We start from the raw sequence: 18,969 nt of genomic DNA, 5'->3' as shown, positions 1-18,969 counted from the left end.
AGGTGCGCCCCGAGACCTAAGCCACGTTGGAACTGAAACGGAGGAATCGACAGAGAGGTTACAGAATGACATCGCATCCATTTGGTTTTCTTGAAATCACTGAGGAGCAGGAAAATGTAAACGGCGAAGTCGAGTGGGGAAGTCAGGCAGTTGCAGCTCTGGAGAAACTCCTTCTTTGTGACTCACTCAGCAACCAGACACGTGAAGGTGACTCAGAGGCGTGAGAGCTCTTCACATCGAGAACAAAAAGCAATCAAGGGCAGTTAGCACCTCTTCCGGAGTGGGGGTGGGGTGAGGTAATTACCTTTTGACTTTGTTACTATGTTGAGAAACTGCCTTTTAGATTGAGGTGAACAGAAAATGCATTTCTAATAAGCACCATGGAATTGAGCAAAATTTATTGAGTCGCTTCTCGTCGATTCCCACACAGGTTTCCAACTCAGTTGCTATCCATGTGGCTGATGTCCAGGAGTGAACATCTCTGCAGCAAATTGCACGGTTAGGGTAAAAGGCAAGGAAAGTGTCATCTCGAACTGGCTCCGAGGTCAGAGCATGCTCACGATGTGATCTGTCGTTCTCGAATAGGAATGCGACCTCCGGTTTTAGGGTGGAGTACATTGTTTGGGACTCTTTTTCTGCAAAACAGACACAGTGACTGAAATTACGCTGCACGGTATGATGTGGAACACGGCTTTGTGCATTTTCCCTGTAGTCCGGTGTGCTTCATGTTCCGCGTAAACGTGAAACTTGCCCTGTTTCAAGCAATGGGTGAAATCATTTAGCAAAGCAAGAATCGAAATTGCAGTAATGTCAAGCAGCTCGTGGTTATTTGACCAAATCATAACCGAACATATATTCTCACAGATACATTTGGAGCTGAAAGGAGTCTGAGAAGATAGACTCAGCTTACCATTGATTTTTGTCTGGATTGATGGGCTCTCATTATCTGCTGCGAAATTGATATTGTAGACGGGCACATCCCAGCAGCTGTGCGAGTCGGAGAGGGATCATGGAACCATTTTCATGTGACTTGGCATCTGTTGTTATGCAGGAGAGCACAGTTGGAAACGCAAGAAAATGGTGCGCGCGGCCGGCTGGTAGTGTGGCCGAGCGGTCGAAGGCGCTGGATACAGGTTCCAATCTCGAAAGGGGCGTGGGTTCGAATCCCACCACTGCCATTTCTGCAGATCAACTCCAACGCTGCAGCTTTTTTGTTAAAATGCTGTTTCTGTCCCCACTGTATTGATGTTGAAAACAAAAGTAAAATGGCTTTGCTTCCCGGGGAATTAACTGTGGTGTGGGATAGTGCCGAATATTTCAAAGTGTCTCTGTCTGTCATGATCGTGTTCGCCTCCCGCGCAGAAAATCGCAAGCAGCTGTGCTGTTCCAGGCAAGTTGAGCTTGTACTGGAACCGAATGGAGACCGGTATTTCATCGCTGTTGTGAAACAAAGTCCTGGGGTGACTCGACTCGTCGTTATTTGGTTTTTCGGCCAATGGGAAAATCGTTCCAACGAATTTCGATGTGATATGTTGTTGAATTTCTCCCATTTCCTTCGTTTCCGTCCTGGAGACATCGGAAGGGAAAGGTAATCTAATCGAGACTGTGATTGGTGAAATTCACTTTTTATGGCCCATTCTTATTAGGTTCTTTCTTTCTCTCTTTTCAGTATTGTCTGGGAAGTGGTGGTTCCCTAAGGCTGCAGTATGTGTGAAAGAGTAGTTTGGAATTGTCCTGTTGTTAGTTGTGAGATTACTTTATAAATCATGCCCTCGGACTGTCTCACATTTAGCATTCATGCATCTCTGTGTCTGAAAATGCATTAGGTATGCCAGCTTTGTTTGTGTTCCGTGTTAAATGCTTTCTGTTTTGCGATTCGCTCAATACTTTACGAGTTAACAGCGTTTCTGAGGAAACTTCCAGCTGCAAAAGTCCTTAACTGAGGATCTGGGAAAATTTCACAGAGTATGGTCAGTCGGAGCAAAAGTAAGGAAGTCGTTCCTTTCTGCAGTGTTTCGCAATACTACCTTTCCCGTGAGCATCGAACACAGTAAAGGATTGTGCCACAGACTGCGACGGCAAGCTCCGCTAAAAAGTAATCCTTTAAAGCAGGTGTAAGCAACACAACGTTTTTGGGGGACACCGCGTGGAAACAGATACTTCGGTGTATCTCCTCCATGCTCAGCACATAGCCAAATATAAACAAGTCCGGTTCCCCAGTATTTGGCCCCAAACCCTCTCAACCCATCCTATCCAGAAACTCATGCAATTTTCAGAGCCTCCTCCGCTTCCTCTGGGAGCTCATTCCATACACGCACAACCTTCTGTGTGGGAAATGTGCCTCAGGTCCTTTGTCAATTTCAGCCCACTCACCTTAAACCTATGCTCTCGAGTTTTCAACTCACCCCAACTTGGGTAAAACACGTAAATACTCAGTTTCCAACCCTTCCATTAGATCATGTCGCAGTCGTTACGCTGCAGGGAAAGTCGTCCCAGCCTAGTCGACCTCGCCCTACGGTCCAAACATTGACCACATCCTTGTCTATATTTTATCATCAATTTCACGTGTCTTTTTTTTATGTTTTGAAGATGTCAATTACGCTGGACAACAACGAGCTATTGGAAACAGAAAGGTGAAACGAAGAATGGCTTCAACTTTCAGTGCTGGATGCCCCTGAGCTGCCGGATGGGCGGCTGCGGCTTGTTTCTGTAGTGTAGTGGTCATCACGTTCGCCTCACACGCGAAAGGTCCCCAGTTCGAAACTGGGCAGAAACTGCTTTGTTCTTCATCGGCAGCCTTTTACATGGACAAGAACGGTGCTTTCTTGCTTGCTTTCCCATCTGCAAACCTGCCTTCGAAGTTGCTTGAACAAATCTGCTGGCGTAGTGAAATGTAATGCAATTCCATTTAATGACTGTGCAAAGAATTGTAAAGTTTTTATCCAAACTGGTTCTGATCATATGCAATTCTGTTTGAGAGTGTAGTTACCCCCTTCTGATTCTTCTACGAAAAGCAGTACCGCATTTGCATTCCTTGCGCAGGCGGCTCGGTTCAAAGACAGGGAAGAAGCTGATGCGCTGGTGTCACAGTGCACCACGGATTCCTGAACTTGTCTGTCTGTTAAATGTACCCCAAAGGCGTCTCTGAAAGGCCTCGTTTGGAAGCTGTCTGTCGTTATTCAACGTACGAGAATTGGCACCAGAGGTCCTGAATCATGTTTTGGAGCAGTTCGCACTTGAGTGGCTCTTTCAATCAGCAACAGCAATGAAAGAAATTACACTCTCAGAGGAACCTCTGGACCTGTGCTTTCATGGTGTCGCTAGTATTAAGGTGCGCCCCGAGACCTAAGCCACGTTGGAACTGAAACGGAGGAATCGACAGAGAGGTTACAGAATGACATCGCATCCATTTGGTTTTCTTGAAATCACTGAGGAGCAGGAAAATGTAAACGGCGAAGTCGAGTGGGGAAGTCAGGCAGTTGCAGCTCTGGAGAAACTCCTTCTTTGTGACTCACTCAGCAACCAGACACGTGAAGGTGACTCAGAGGCGTGAGAGCTCTTCACATCGAGAACAAAAAGCAATCAAGGGCAGTTAGCACCTCTTCCGGAGTGGGGGTGGGGTGAGGTAATTACCTTTTGACTTTGTTACTATGTTGAGAAACTGCCTTTTAGATTGAGGTGAACAGAAAATGCATTTCTAATAAGCACCATGGAATTGAGCAAAATTTATTGAGTCGCTTCTCGTCGATTCCCACACAGGTTTCCAACTCAGTTGCTATCCATGTGGCTGATGTCCAGGAGTGAACATCTCTGCAGCAAATTGCACGGTTAGGGTAAAAGGCAAGGAAAGTGTCATCTCGAACTGGCTCCGAGGTCAGAGCATGCTCACGATGTGATCTGTCGTTCTCGAATAGGAATGCGACCTCCGGTTTTAGGGTGGAGTACATTGTTTGGGACTCTTTTTCTGCAAAACAGACACAGTGACTGAAATTACGCTGCACGGTATGATGTGGAACACGGCTTTGTGCATTTTCCCTGTAGTCCGGTGTGCTTCATGTTCCGCGTAAACGTGAAACTTGCCCTGTTTCAAGCAATGGGTGAAATCATTTAGCAAAGCAAGAATCGAAATTGCAGTAATGTCAAGCAGCTCGTGGTTATTTGACCAAATCATAACCGAACATATATTCTCACAGATACATTTGGAGCTGAAAGGAGTCTGAGAAGATAGACTCAGCTTACCATTGATTTTTGTCTGGATTGATGGGCTCTCATTATCTGCTGCGAAATTGATATTGTAGACGGGCACATCCCAGCAGCTGTGCGAGTCGGAGAGGGATCATGGAACCATTTTCATGTGACTTGGCATCTGTTGTTATGCAGGAGAGCACAGTTGGAAACGCAAGAAAATGGTGCGCGCGGCCGGCTGGTAGTGTGGCCGAGCGGTCGAAGGCGCTGGATACAGGTTCCAATCTCGAAAGGGGCGTGGGTTCGAATCCCACCACTGCCATTTCTGCAGATCAACTCCAACGCTGCAGCTTTTTTGTTAAAATGCTGTTTCTGTCCCCACTGTATTGATGTTGAAAACAAAAGTAAAATGGCTTTGCTTCCCGGGGAATTAACTGTGGTGTGGGATAGTGCCGAATATTTCAAAGTGTCTCTGTCTGTCATGATCGTGTTCGCCTCCCGCGCAGAAAATCGCAAGCAGCTGTGCTGTTCCAGGCAAGTTGAGCTTGTACTGGAACCGAATGGAGACCGGTATTTCATCGCTGTTGTGAAACAAAGTCCTGGGGTGACTCGACTCGTCGTTATTTGGTTTTTCGGCCAATGGGAAAATCGTTCCAACGAATTTCGATGTGATATGTTGTTGAATTTCTCCCATTTCCTTCGTTTCCGTCCTGGAGACATCGGAAGGGAAAGGTAATCTAATCGAGACTGTGATTGGTGAAATTCACTTTTTATGGCCCATTCTTATTAGGTTCTTTCTTTCTCTCTTTTCAGTATTGTCTGGGAAGTGGTGGTTCCCTAAGGCTGCAGTATGTGTGAAAGAGTAGTTTGGAATTGTCCTGTTGTTAGTTGTGAGATTACTTTATAAATCATGCCCTCGGACTGTCTCACATTTAGCATTCATGCACCTCTGTGTCTGAAAATGCATTAGGTATGCCAGCTTTGTTTGTGTTCCGTGTTAAATGCTTTCTGTTTTGCGATTCGCTCAATACTTTACGAGTTAACAGCGTTTCTGAGGAAACTTCCAGCTGCAAAAGTCCTTAACTGAGGATCTGGGAAAATTTCACAGAGTATGGTCAGTCGGAGCAAAAGTAAGGAAGTCGTTCCTTTCTGCAGTGTTTCGCAATACTACCTTTCCCGTGAGCATCGAACACAGTAAAGGATTGTGCCACAGACTGCGACGGCAAGCTCCGCTAAAAAGTAATCCTTTAAAGCAGGTGTAAGCAACACAACGTTTTTGGGGGACACCGCGTGGAAACAGATACTTCGGTGTATCTCGTCCATGCTCAGCACATAGCCAAATATAAACAAGTCCGGTTCCCCAGTATTTGGCCCCAAACCCTCTCAACCCATCCTATCCAGAAACTCATGCAATTTTCAGAGCCTCCTCCGCTTCCTCTGGGAGCTCATTCCATACACGCACAACCTTCTGTGTGGGAAATGTGCCTCAGGTCCTTTGTCAATTTCAGCCCACTCACCTTAAACCTATGCTCTCGAGTTTTCAACTCACCCCAACTTGGGTAAAACACGTAAATACTCAGTTTCCAACCCTTCCATTAGATCATGTCGCAGTCGTTACGCTGCAGGGAAAGTCGTCCCAGCCTAGTCGACCTCGCCCTACGGTCCAAACATTGACCACATCCTTGTCTATATTTTATCATCAATTTCACGTGTCTCTTTTTTATGTTTTGAAGATGTCAATTACGCTGGACAACAACGAGCTATTGGAAACAGAAAGGTGAAACGAAGAATGGCTTCAACTTTCAGTGCTGGATGCCCCTGAGCTGCCGGATGGGCGGCTGCGGCTTGTTTCTGTAGTGTAGTGGTCATCACGTTCGCCTCACACGCGAAAGGTCCCCAGTTCGAAACTGGGCAGAAACTGCTTTGTTCTTCATCGGCAGCCTTTTACATGGACAAGAACGGTGCTTTCTTGCTTGCTTTCCCATCTGCAAACCTGCCTTCGAAGTTGCTTGAACAAATCTGCTCGCGTAGTGAAATGTAATGCAATTCCATTTAATGACTGTGCAAAGAATTGTAAAGTTTTTATCCAAACTGGTTCTGATCATATGCAATTCTGTTTGAGAGTGTAGTTACCCCCTTCTGATTCTTCTACGAAAAGCAGTACCGCATTTGCATTCCTTGCGCAGGCGGCTCGGTTCAAAGACAGGGAAGAAGCTGATGCGCTGGTGTCACAGTGCACCACGGATTCCTGAACTTGTCTGTCTGTTAAATGTACCCCAAAGGCGTCTCTGAAAGGCCTCGTTTGGAAGCTGTCTGTCGTTATTCAACGTACGAGAATTGGCACCAGAGGTCCTGAATCATGTTTTGGAGCAGTTCGCACTTGAGTGGCTCTTTCAATCAGCAACAGCAATGAAAGAAATTACACTCTCAGAGGAACCTCTGGACCTGTGCTTTCATGGTGTCGCTAGTATTAAGGTGCGCCCCGAGACCTAAGCCACGTTGGAACTGAAACGGAGGAATCGACAGAGAGGTTACAGAATGACATCGCATCCATTTGGTTTTCTTGAAATCACTGAGGAGCAGGAAAATGTAAACGGCGAAGTCGAGTGGGGAAGTCAGGCAGTTGCAGCTCTGGAGAAACTCCTTCTTTGTGACTCACTCAGCAACCAGACACGTGAAGGTGACTCAGAGGCGTGAGAGCTCTTCACATCGAGAACAAAAAGCAATCAAGGGCAGTTAGCACCTCTTCCGGAGTGGGGGTGGGGTGAGGTAATTACCTTTTGACTTTGTTACTATGTTGAGAAACTGCCTTTTAGATTGAGGTGAACAGAAAATGCATTTCTAATAAGCACCATGGAATTGAGCAAAATTTATTGAGTCGCTTCTCGTCGATTCCCACACAGGTTTCCAACTCAGTTGCTATCCATGTGGCTGATGTCCAGGAGTGAACATCTCTGCAGCAAATTGCACGGTTAGGGTAAAAGGCAAGGAAAGTGGCATCTCGAACTGGCTCCGAGGTCAGAGCATGCTCACGATGTGATCTGTCGTTCTCGAATAGGAATGCGACCTCCGGTTTTAGGGTGGAGTACATTGTTTGGGACTCTTTTTCTGCAAAACAGACACAGTGACTGAAATTACGCTGCACGGTATGATGTGGAACACGGCTTTGTGCATTTTCCCTGTAGTCCGGTGTGCTTCATGTTCCGCGTAAACGTGAAACTTGCCCTGTTTCAAGCAATGGGTGAAATCATTTAGCAAAGCAAGAATCGAAATTGCAGTAATGTCAAGCAGCTCGTGGTTATTTGACCAAATCATAACCGAACATATATTCTCACAGATACATTTGGAGCTGAAAGGAGTCTGAGAAGATAGACTCAGCTTACCATTGATTTTTGTCTGGATTGATGGGCTCTCATTATCTGCTGCGAAATTGATATTGTAGACGGGCACATCCCAGCAGCTGTGCGAGTCGGAGAGGGATCATGGAACCATTTTCATGTGACTTGGCATCTGTTGTTATGCAGGAGAGCACAGTTGGAAACGCAAGAAAATGGTGCGCGCGGCCGGCTGGTAGTGTGGCCGAGCGGTCGAAGGCGCTGGATACAGGTTCCAATCTCGAAAGGGGCGTGGGTTCGAATCCCACCACTGCCATTTCTGCAGATCAACTCCAACGCTGCAGCTTTTTTGTTAAAATGCTGTTTCTGTCCCCACTGTATTGATGTTGAAAACAAAAGTAAAATGGCTTTGCTTCCCGGGGAATTAACTGTGGTGTGGGATAGTGCCGAATATTTCAAAGTGTCTCTGTCTGTCATGATCGTGTTCGCCTCCCGCGCAGAAAATCGCAAGCAGCTGTGCTGTTCCAGGCAAGTTGAGCTTGTACTGGAACCGAATGGAGACCGGTATTTCATCGCTGTTGTGAAACAAAGTCCTGGGGTGACTCGACTCGTCGTTATTTGGTTTTTCGGCCAATGGGAAAATCGTTCCAACGAATTTCGATGTGATATGTTGTTGAATTTCTCCCATTTCCTTCGTTTCCGTCCTGGAGACATCGGAAGGGAAAGGTAATCTAATCGAGACTGTGATTGGTGAAATTCACTTTTTATGGCCCATTCTTATTAGGTTCTTTCTTTCTCTCTTTTCAGTATTGTCTGGGAAGTGGTGGTTCCCTAAGGCTGCAGTATGTGTGAAAGAGTAGTTTGGAATTGTCCTGTTGTTAGTTGTGAGATTACTTTATAAATCATGCCCTCGGACTGTCTCACATTTAGCATTCATGCACCTCTGTGTCTGAAAATGCATTAGGTATGCCAGCTTTGTTTGTGTTCCGTGTTAAATGCTTTCTGTTTTGCGATTCGCTCAATACTTTACGAGTTAACAGCGTTTCTGAGGAAACTTCCAGCTGCAAAAGTCCTTAACTGAGGATCTGGGAAAATTTCACAGAGTATGGTCAGTCGGAGCAAAAGTAAGGAAGTCGTTCCTTTCTGCAGTGTTTCGCAATACTACCTTTCCCGTGAGCATCGAACACAGTAAAGGATTGTGCCACAGACTGCGACGGCAAGCTCCGCTAAAAAGTAATCCTTTAAAGCAGGTGTAAGCAACACAACGTTTTTGGGGGACACCGCGTGGAAACAGATACTTCGGTGTATCTCCTCCATGCTCAGCACATAGCCAAATATAAACAAGTCCGGTTCCCCAGTATTTGGCCCCAAACCCTCTCAACCCATCCTATCCAGAAACTCATGCAATTTTCAGAGCCTCCTCCGCTTCCTCTGGGAGCTCATTCCATACACGCACAACCTTCTGTGTGGGAAATGTGCCTCAGGTCCTTTGTCAATTTCAGCCCACTCACCTTAAACCTATGCTCTCGAGTTTTCAACTCACCCCAACTTGGGTAAAACACGTAAATACTCAGTTTCCAACCCTTCCATTAGATCATGTCGCAGTCGTTACGCTGCAGGGAAAGTCGTCCCAGCCTAGTCGACCTCGCCCTACGGTCCAAACATTGACCACATCCTTGTCTATATTTTATCATCAATTTCACGTGTCTTTTTTTTATGTTTTGAAGATGTCAATTACGCTGGACAACAACGAGCTATTGGAAACAGAAAGGTGAAACGAAGAATGGCTTCAACTTTCAGTGCTGGATGCCCCTGAGCTGCCGGATGGGCGGCTGCGGCTTGTTTCTGTAGTGTAGTGGTCATCACGTTCGCCTCACACGCGAAAGGTCCCCAGTTCGAAACTGGGCAGAAACTGCTTTGTTCTTCATCGGCAGCCTTTTACATGGACAAGAACGGTGCTTTCTTGCTTGCTTTCCCATCTGCAAACCTGCCTTCGAAGTTGCTTGAACAAATCTGCTCGCGTAGTGAAATGTAATGCAATTCCATTTAATGACTGTGCAAAGAATTGTAAAGTTTTTATCCAAACTGGTTCTGATCATATGCAATTCTGTTTGAGAGTGTAGTTACCCCCTTCTGATTCTTCTACGAAAAGCAGTACCGCATTTGCATTCCTTGCGCAGGCGGCTCGGTTCAAAGACAGGGAAGAAGCTGATGCGCTGGTGTCACAGTGCACCACGGATTCCTGAACTTGTCTGTCTGTTAAATGTATCCCAAAGGCGTCTCTGAAAGGCCTCGTTTGGAAGCTGTCTGTCGTTATTCAACGTACGAGAATTGGCACCAGAGGTCCTGAATCATGTTTTGGAGCAGTTCGCACTTGAGTGGCTCTTTCAATCAGCAACAGCAATGAAAGAAATTACACTCTCAGAGGAACCTCTGGACCTGTGCTTTCATGGTGTCGCTAGTATTAAGGTGCGCCCCGAGACCTAAGCCACGTTGGAACTGAAACGGAGGAATCGACAGAGAGGTTACAGAATGACATCGCATCCATTTGGTTTTCTTGAAATCACTGAGGAGCAGGAAAATGTAAACGGCGAAGTCGAGTGGGGAAGTCAGGCAGTTGCAGCTCTGGAGAAACTCCTTCTTTGTGACTCACTCAGCAACCAGACACGTGAAGGTGACTCAGAGGCGTGAGAGCTCTTCACATCGAGAACAAAAAGCAATCAAGGGCAGTTAGCACCTCTTCCGGAGTGGGGGTGGGGTGAGGTAATTACCTTTTGACTTTGTTACTATGTTGAGAAACTGCCTTTTAGATTGAGGTGAACAGAAAATGCATTTCTAATAAGCACCATGGAATTGAGCAAAATTTATTGAGTCGCTTCTCGTCGATTCCCACACAGGTTTCCAACTCAGTTGCTATCCATGTGGCTGATGTCCAGGAGTGAACATCTCTGCAGCAAATTGCACGGTTAGGGTAAAAGGCAAGGAAAGTGGCATCTCGAACTGGCTCCGAGGTCAGAGCATGCTCACGATGTGATCTGTCGTTCTCGAATAGGAATGCGACCTCCGGTTTTAGGGTGGAGTACATTGTTTGGGACTCTTTTTCTGCAAAACAGACACAGTGACTGAAATTACGCTGCACGGTATGATGTGGAACACGGCTTTGTGCATTTTCCCTGTAGTCCGGTGTGCTTCATGTTCCGCGTAAACGTGAAACTTGCCCTGTTTCAAGCAATGGGTGAAATCATTTAGCAAAGCAAGAATCGAAATTGCAGTAATGTCAAGCAGCTCGTGGTTATTTGACCAAATCATAACCGAACATATATTCTCACAGATACATTTGGAGCTGAAAGGAGTCTGAGAAGATAGACTCAGCTTACCATTGATTTTTGTCTGGATTGATGGGCTCTCATTATCTGCTGCGAAATTGATATTGTAGACGGGCACATCCCAGCAGCTGTGCGAGTCGGAGAGGGATCATGGAACCATTTTCATGTGACTTGGCATCTGTTGTTATGCAGGAGAGCACAGTTGGAAACGCAAGAAAATGGTGCGCGCGGCCGGCTGGTAGTGTGGCCGAGCGGTCGAAGGCGCTGGATACAGGTTCCAATCTCGAAAGGGGCGTGGGTTCGAATCCCACCACTGCCATTTCTGCAGATCAACTCCAACGCTGCAGCTTTTTTGTTAAAATGCTGTTTCTGTCCCCACTGTATTGATGTTGAAAACAAAAGTAAAATGGCTTTGCTTCCCGGGGAATTAACTGTGGTGTGGGATAGTGCCGAATATTTCAAAGTGTCTCTGTCTGTCATGATCGTGTTCGCCTCCCGCGCAGAAAATCGCAAGCAGCTGTGCTGTTCCAGGCAAGTTGAGCTTGTACTGGAACCGAATGGAGACCGGTATTTCATCGCTGTTGTGAAACAAAGTCCTGGGGTGACTCGACTCGTCGTTATTTGGTTTTTCGGCCAATGGGAAAATCGTTCCAACGAATTTCGATGTGATATGTTGTTGAATTTCTCCCATTTCCTTCGTTTCCGTCCTGGAGACATCGGAAGGGAAAGGTAATCTAATCGAGACTGTGATTGGTGAAATTCACTTTTTATGGCCCATTCTTATTAGGTTCTTTCTTTCTCTCTTTTCAGTATTGTCTGGGAAGTGGTGGTTCCCTAAGGCTGCAGTATGTGTGAAAGAGTAGTTTGGAATTGTCCTGTTGTTAGTTGTGAGATTACTTTATAAATCATGCCCTCGGACTGTCTCACATTTAGCATTCATGCACCTCTGTGTCTGAAAATGCATTAGGTATGCCAGCTTTGTTTGTGTTCCGTGTTAAATGCTTTCTGTTTTGCGATTCGCTCAATACTTTACGAGTTAACAGCGTTTCTGAGGAAACTTCCAGCTGCAAAAGTCCTTAACTGAGGATCTGGGAAAATTTCACAGAGTATGGTCAGTCGGAGCAAAAGTAAGGAAGTCGTTCCTTTCTGCAGTGTTTCGCAATACTACCTTTCCCGTGAGCATCGAACACAGTAAAGGATTGTGCCACAGACTGCGACGGCAAGCTCCGCTAAAAAGTAATCCTTTAAAGCAGGTGTAAGCAACACAACGTTTTTGGGGGACACCGCGTGGAAACAGATACTTCGGTGTATCTCCTCCATGCTCAGCACATAGCCAAATATAAACAAGTCCGGTTCCCCAGTATTTGGCCCCAAACCCTCTCAACCCATCCTATCCAGAAACTCATGCAATTTTCAGAGCCTCCTCCGCTTCCTCTGGGAGCTCATTCCATACACGCACAACCTTCTGTGTGGGAAATGTGCCTCAGGTCCTTTGTCAATTTCAGCCCACTCACCTTAAACCTATGCTCTCGAGTTTTCAACTCACCCCAACTTGGGTAAAACACGTAAATACTCAGTTTCCAACCCTTCCATTAGATCATGTCGCAGTCGTTACGCTGCAGGGAAAGTCGTCCCAGCCTAGTCGACCTCGCCCTACGGTCCAAACATTGACCACATCCTTGTCTATATTTTATCATCAATTTCACGTGTCTTTTTTTTATGTTTTGAAGATGTCAATTACGCTGGACAACAACGAGCTATTGGAAACAGAAAGGTGAAACGAAGAATGGCTTCAACTTTCAGTGCTGGATGCCCCTGAGCTGCCGGATGGGCGGCTGCGGCTTGTTTCTGTAGTGTAGTGGTCATCACGTTCGCCTCACACGCGAAAGGTCCCCAGTTCGAAACTGGGCAGAAACTGCTTTGTTCTTCATCGGCAGCCTTTTACATGGACAAGAACGGTGCTTTCTTGCTTGCTTTCCCATCTGCAAACCTGCCTTCGAAGTTGCTTGAACAAATCTGCTCGCGTAGTGAAATGTAATGCAATTCCATTTAATGACTGTGCAAAGAATTGTAAAGTTTTTATCCAAACTGGTTCTGATCATATGCAATTCTGTTTGAGAGTGTAGTTACCCCCTTCTGATTCTTCTACGAAAAGCAGTACCGCATTTGCATTCCTTGCGCAGGCGGCTCGGTTCAAAGACAGGGAAGAAGCTGATGCGCTGGTGTCACAGTGCACCACGGATTCCTGAACTTGTCTGTCTGTTAAATGTACCCCAAAGGCGTCTCTGAAAGGCCTCGTTTGGAAGCTGTCTGTCGTTATTCAACGTACGAGAATTGGCACCAGAGGTCCTGAATCATGTTTTGGAGCAGTTCGCACTTGAGTGGCTCTTTCAATCAGCAACAGCAATGAAAGAAATTACACTCTCAGAGGAACCTCTGGACCTGTGCTTTCATGGTGTCGCTAGTATTAAGGTGCGCCCCGAGACCTAAGCCACGTTGGAACTGAAACGGAGGAATCGACAGAGAGGTTACAGAATGACATCGCATCCATTTTGTTTTCTTGAAATCACTGAGGAGCAGGAAAATGTAAACGGCGAAGTCGAGTGGGGAAGTCAGGCAGTTGCAGCTCTGGAGAAACTCCTTCTTTGTGACTCACTCAGCAACCAGACACGTGAAGGTGACTCAGAGGCGTGAGAGCTCTTCACATCGAGAACAAAAAGCAATCAAGGGCAGTTAGCACCTCTTCCGGAGTGGGGGTGGGGTGAGGTAATTACCTTTTGACTTTGTTACTATGTTGAGAAACTGCCTTTTAGATTGAGGTGAACAGAAAATGCATTTCTAATAAGCACCATGGAATTGAGCAAAATTTATTGAGTCGCTTCTCGTCGATTCCCACACAGGTTTCCAACTCAGTTGCTATCCATGTGGCTGATGTCCAGGAGTGAACATCTCTGCAGCAAATTGCACGGTTAGGGTAAAAGGCAAGGAAAGTGGCATCTCGAACTGGCTCCGAGGTCAGAGCATGCTCACAATGTGATCTGTCGTTCTCGAATAGGAATGCGACCTCCGGTTTTAGGGTGGAGTACATTGTTTGGGACTCTTTTTCTGCAAAACAGACACAGTGACTGAAATTACGCTGCACGGTATGATGTGGAACACGGCTTTGTGCATTTTCCCTGTAGTCCGGTGTGCTTCATGTTCCGCGTAAACGTGAAACTTGCCCTGTTTCAAGCAATGGGTGAAATCATTTAGCAAAGCAAGAATCGAAATTGCAGTAATGTCAAGCAGCTCGTGGTTATTTGACCAAATCATAACCGAACATATATTCTCACAGATACATTTGGAGCTGAAAGGAGTCTGAGAAGATAGACTCAGCTTACCATTGATTTTTGTCTGGATTGATGGGCTCTCATTATCTGCTGCGAAATTGATATTGTAGACGGGCACATCCCAGCAGCTGTGCGAGTCGGAGAGGGATCATGGAACCATTTTCATGTGACTTGGCATCTGTTGTTATGCAGGAGAGCACAGTTGGAAACGCAAGAAAATGGTGCGCGCGGCCGGCTGGTAGTGTGGCCGAGCGGTCGAAGGCGCTGGATACAGGTTCCAATCTCGAAAGGGGCGTGGGTTCGAATCCCACCACTGCCATTTCTGCAGATCAACTCCAACGCTGCAGCTTTTTTGTTAAAATGCTGTTTCTGTCCCCACTGTATTGATGTTGAAAACAAAAGTAAAATGGCTTTGCTTCCCGGGGAATTAACTGTGGTGTGGGATAGTGCCGAATATTTCAAAGTGTCTCTGTCTGTCATGATCGTGTTCGCCTCCCGCGCAGAAAATCGCAAGCAGCTGTGCTGTTCCAGGCAAGTTGAGCTTGTACTGGAACCGAATGGAGACCGGTATTTCATCGCTGTTGTGAAACAAAGTCCTGGGGTGACTCGACTCGTCGTTATTTGGTTTTTCGGCCAATGGGAAAATCGTTCCAACGAATTTCGATGTGATATGTTGTTGAATTTCTCCCATTTCCTTCGTTTCCGTCCTGGAGACATCGGAAGGGAAAGGTAATCTAATCGAGACTGTGATTGGTGAAATTCACTTTTTATGGCCCATTCTTATTAGGTTCTTTCTTTCTCTCTTTTCAGTATTGTCTGGGAAGTGGTGGTTCCCTAAGGCTGCAGTATGTGTGAAAGAGTAGTTTGGAATTGTCCTGTTGTTAGTTGTGAGATTACTTTATAAATCATGCCCTCGGACTGTCTCACATTTAGCATTCATGCACCTCTGTGTCTGAAAATGCATTAGGTATGCCAGCTTTGTTTGTGTTCCGTGTTAAATGCTTTCTGTTTTGCGATTCGCTCAATACTTTACGAGTTAACAGCGTTTCTGAGGAAACTTCCAGCTGCAAAAGTCCTTAACTGAGGATCTGGGAAAATTTCACAGAGTATGGTCAGTCGGAGCAAAAGTAAGGAAGTCGTTCCTTTCTGCAGTGTTTCGCAATACTACCTTTCCCGTGAGCATCGAACACAGTAAAGGATTGTGCCACAGACTGCGACGGCAAGCTCCGCTAAAAAGTAATCCTTTAAAGCAGGTGTAAGCAACACAACGTTTTTGGGGGACACCGCGTGGAAACAGATACTTCGGTGTATCTCCTCCATGCTCAGCACATAGCCAAATATAAACAAGTCCGGTTCCCCAGTATTTGGCCCCAAACCCTCTCAACCCATCCTATCCAGAAACTCATGCAATTTTCAGAGCCTCCTCCGCTTCCTCTGGGAGCTCATTCCATACACGCACAACCTTCTGTGTGGGAAATGTGCCTCAGGTCCTTTGTCAATTTCAGCCCACTCACCTTAAACCTATGCTCTCGAGTTTTCAACTCACCCCAACTTGGGTAAAACACGTAAATACTCAGTTTCCAACCCTTCCATTAGATCATGTCGCAGTCGTTACGCTGCAGGGAAAGTCGTCCCAGCCTAGTCGACCTCGCCCTACGGTCCAAACATTGACCACATCCTTGTCTATATTTTATCATCAATTTCACGTGTCTTTTTTTTATGTTTTGAAGATGTCAATTACGCTGGACAACAACGAGCTATTGGAAACAGAAAGGTGAAACGAAGAATGGCTTCAACTTTCAGTGCTGGATGCCCCTGAGCTGCCGGATGGGCGGCTGCGGCTTGTTTCTGTAGTGTAGTGGTCATCACGTTCGCCTCACACGCGAAAGGTCCCCAGTTCGAAACTGGGCAGAAACTGCTTTGTTCTTCATCGGCAGCCTTTTACATGGACAAGAACGGTGCTTTCTTGCTTGCTTTCCCATCTGCAAACCTGCCTTCGAAGTTGCTTGAACAAATCTGCTCGCGTAGTGAAATGTAATGCAATTCCATTTAATGACTGTGCAAAGAATTGTAAAGTTTTTATCCAAACTGGTTCTGATCATATGCAATTCTGTTTGAGAGTGTAGTTACCCCCTTCTGATTCTTCTACGAAAAGCAGTACCGCATTTGCATTCCTTGCGCAGGCGGCTCGGTTCAAAGACAGGGAAGAAGCTGATGCGCTGGTGTCACAGTGCACCACGGATTCCTGAACTTGTCTGTCTGTTAAATGTACCCCAAAGGCGTCTCTGAAAGGCCTCGTTTGGAAGCTGTCTGTCGTTATTCAACGTACGAGAATTGGCACCAGAGGTCCTGAATCATGTTTTGGAGCAGTTCGCACTTGAGTGGCTCTTTCAATCAGCAACAGCAATGAAAGAAATTACACTCTCAGAGGAACCTCTGGACCTGTGCTTTCATGGTGTCGCTAGTATTAAGGTGCGCCCCGAGACCTAAGCCACGTTGGAACTGAAACGGAGGAATCGACAGAGAGGTTACAGAATGACATCGCATCCATTTTGTTTTCTTGAAATCACTGAGGAGCAGGAAAATGTAAACGGCGAAGTCGAGTGGGGAAGTCAGGCAGTTGCAGCTCTGGAGAAACTCCTTCTTTGTGACTCACTCAGCAACCAGACACGTGAAGGTGACTCAGAGGCGTGAGAGCTCTTCACATCGAGAACAAAAAGCAATCAAGGGCAGTTAGCACCTCTTCCGGAGTGGGGGTGGGGTGAGGTAATTACCTTTTGACTTTGTTACTATGTTGAGAAACTGCCTTTTAGATTGAGGTGAACAGAAAATGCATTTCTAATAAGCACCATGGAATTGAGCAAAATTTATTGAGTCGCTTCTCGTCGATTCCCACACAGGTTTCCAACTCAGTTGCTATCCATGTGGCTGATGTCCAGGAGTGAACATCTCTGCAGCAAATTGCACGGTTAGGGTAAAAGGCAAGGAAAGTGGCATCTCGAACTGGCTCCGAGGTCAGAGCATGCTCACAATGTGATCTGTCGTTCTCGAATAGGAATGCGACCTCCGGTTTTAGGGTGGAGTACATTGTTTGGGACTCTTTTTCTGCAAAACAGACACAGTGACTGAAATTACGCTGCACGGTATGATGTGGAACACGGCTTTGTGCATTTTCCCTGTAGTCCGGTGTGCTTCATGTTCCGCGTAAACGTGAAACTTGCCCTGTTTCAAGCAATGGGTGAAATCATTTAGCAAAGCAAGAATCGAAATTGCAGTAATGTCAAGCAGCTCGTGGTTATTTGACCAAATCATAACCGAACATATATTCTCACAGATACATTTGGAGCTGAAAGGAGTCTGAGAAGATAGACTCAGCTTACCATTGATTTTTGTCTGGATTGATGGGCTCTCATTATCTGCTGCGAAATTGATATTGTAGACGGGCACATCCCAGCAGCTGTACGAGTCGGAGAGGGATCATGGAACCATTTTCATGTGACTTGGCATCTGTTGTTATGCAGGAGAGCACAGTTGGAAACGCAAGAAAATGGTGCGCGCGGCCGGCTGGTAGTGTGGCCGAGCGGTCTAAGGCGCTGGATCCAGGTTCCAGTCTCGAAAGGGGCGTGGGTTCGAATCCCACCACTGCCATTTCTGCAGATCAACTCCAACGCTGCAGCTTTTTTGTTAAAATGCTGTTTCTGTCCCCACTGTATTGATGTTGAAAACAAAAGTAAAATGGCTTTGCTTCCCGGGGAATTAACTGTGGTGTGGGATAGTGCCGAATATTTCAAAGTGTCTCTGTCTGTCATGATCGTGTTCGCCTCCCGCGCAGAAAATCGCAAGCAGCTGTGCTGTTCCAGGCAAGTTGAGCTTGTACTGGAACCGAATGGAGACCGGTATTTCATCGCTGTTGTGAAACAAAGTCCTGGGGTGACTCGACTCGTCGTTATTTGGTTTTTCGGCCAATGGGAAAATCGTTCCAACGAATTTCGATGTGATATGTTGTTGAATTTCTCCCATTTCCTTCGTTTCCGTCCTGGAGACATCGGAAGGGAAAGGTAATCTAATCGAGACTGTGATTGGTGAAATTCACTTTTTATGGCCCATTCTTATTAGGTTCTTTCTTTCTCTCTTTTCAGTATTGTCTGGGAAGTGGTGGTTCCCTAAGGCTGCAGTATGTGTGAAAGAGTAGTTTGGAATTGTCCTGTTGTTAGTTGTGAGATTACTTTATAAATCATGCCCTCGGACTGTCTCACATTTAGCATTCATGCACCTCTGTGTCTGAAAATGCATTAGGTATGCCAGCTTTGTTTGTGTTCCGTGTTAAATGCTTTCTGTTTTGCGATTCGCTCAATACTTTACGAGTTAACAGCGTTTCTGAGGAAACTTCCAGCTGCAAAAGTCCTTAACTGAGGATCTGGGAAAATTTCACAGAGTATGGTCAGTCGGAGCAAAAGTAAGGAAGTCGTTCCTTTCTGCAGTGTTTCGCAATACTACCTTTCCCGTGAGCATCGAACACAGTAAAGGATTGTGCCACAGACTGCGACGGCAAGCTCCGCTAAAAAGTAATCCTTTAAAGCAGGTGTAAGCAACACAACGTTTTTGGGGGACACCGCGTGGAAACAGATACTTCGGTGTATCTCCTCCATGCTCAGCACATAGCCAAATATAAACAAGTCCGGTTCCCCAGTATTTGGCCCCAAACCCTCTCAACCCATCCTATCCAGAAACTCATGCAATTTTCAGAGCCTCCTCCGCTTCCTCTGGGAGCTCATTCCATACACGCACAACCTT

At 46.2% G+C, this 18,969-nt stretch overlaps 6 non-coding genes across 6 annotated transcripts; all 6 read left to right on the top strand.

Annotated features, from left to right (window-relative positions):
- The first annotated feature begins 2,703 nt into the window (after window positions 1-2,703).
- trnav-cac (transfer RNA valine (anticodon CAC)) lies at window positions 2,704-2,776 on the top strand. Its single transcript has one exon. It is a non-coding gene; the product is annotated as a tRNA-Val (tRNA).
- Window positions 2,777-6,032: 3,256 nt separating this feature from the next.
- trnav-cac (transfer RNA valine (anticodon CAC)) lies at window positions 6,033-6,105 on the top strand. The gene has a single exon. It is a non-coding gene; the product is annotated as a tRNA-Val (tRNA).
- Window positions 6,106-9,361: 3,256 nt separating this feature from the next.
- Window positions 9,362-9,434, top strand: trnav-cac (transfer RNA valine (anticodon CAC)). The gene has a single exon. It is a non-coding gene; the product is annotated as a tRNA-Val (tRNA).
- A 3,256-nt stretch (window positions 9,435-12,690) lies between these two features.
- Window positions 12,691-12,763, top strand: trnav-cac (transfer RNA valine (anticodon CAC)). The gene has a single exon. It is a non-coding gene; the product is annotated as a tRNA-Val (tRNA).
- A 3,256-nt stretch (window positions 12,764-16,019) lies between these two features.
- Window positions 16,020-16,092, top strand: trnav-cac (transfer RNA valine (anticodon CAC)). Its single transcript has one exon. It is a non-coding gene; the product is annotated as a tRNA-Val (tRNA).
- A 1,649-nt stretch (window positions 16,093-17,741) lies between these two features.
- Window positions 17,742-17,823, top strand: trnal-cag (transfer RNA leucine (anticodon CAG)). The gene has a single exon. It is a non-coding gene; the product is annotated as a tRNA-Leu (tRNA).
- The last annotated feature ends 1,146 nt before the right edge of the window (window positions 17,824-18,969 follow it).

The sequence above is a fragment of the Chiloscyllium punctatum genome, chromosome 28, assembly GCF_047496795.1.
Source record: "Chiloscyllium punctatum isolate Juve2018m chromosome 28, sChiPun1.3, whole genome shotgun sequence".
Classification (NCBI taxonomy): domain Eukaryota; kingdom Metazoa; phylum Chordata; class Chondrichthyes; order Orectolobiformes; family Hemiscylliidae; genus Chiloscyllium; species Chiloscyllium punctatum.
Note: the sequence above shows the minus strand (reverse complement) of the source record. Positions and strands in the feature narration are given on the sequence as shown.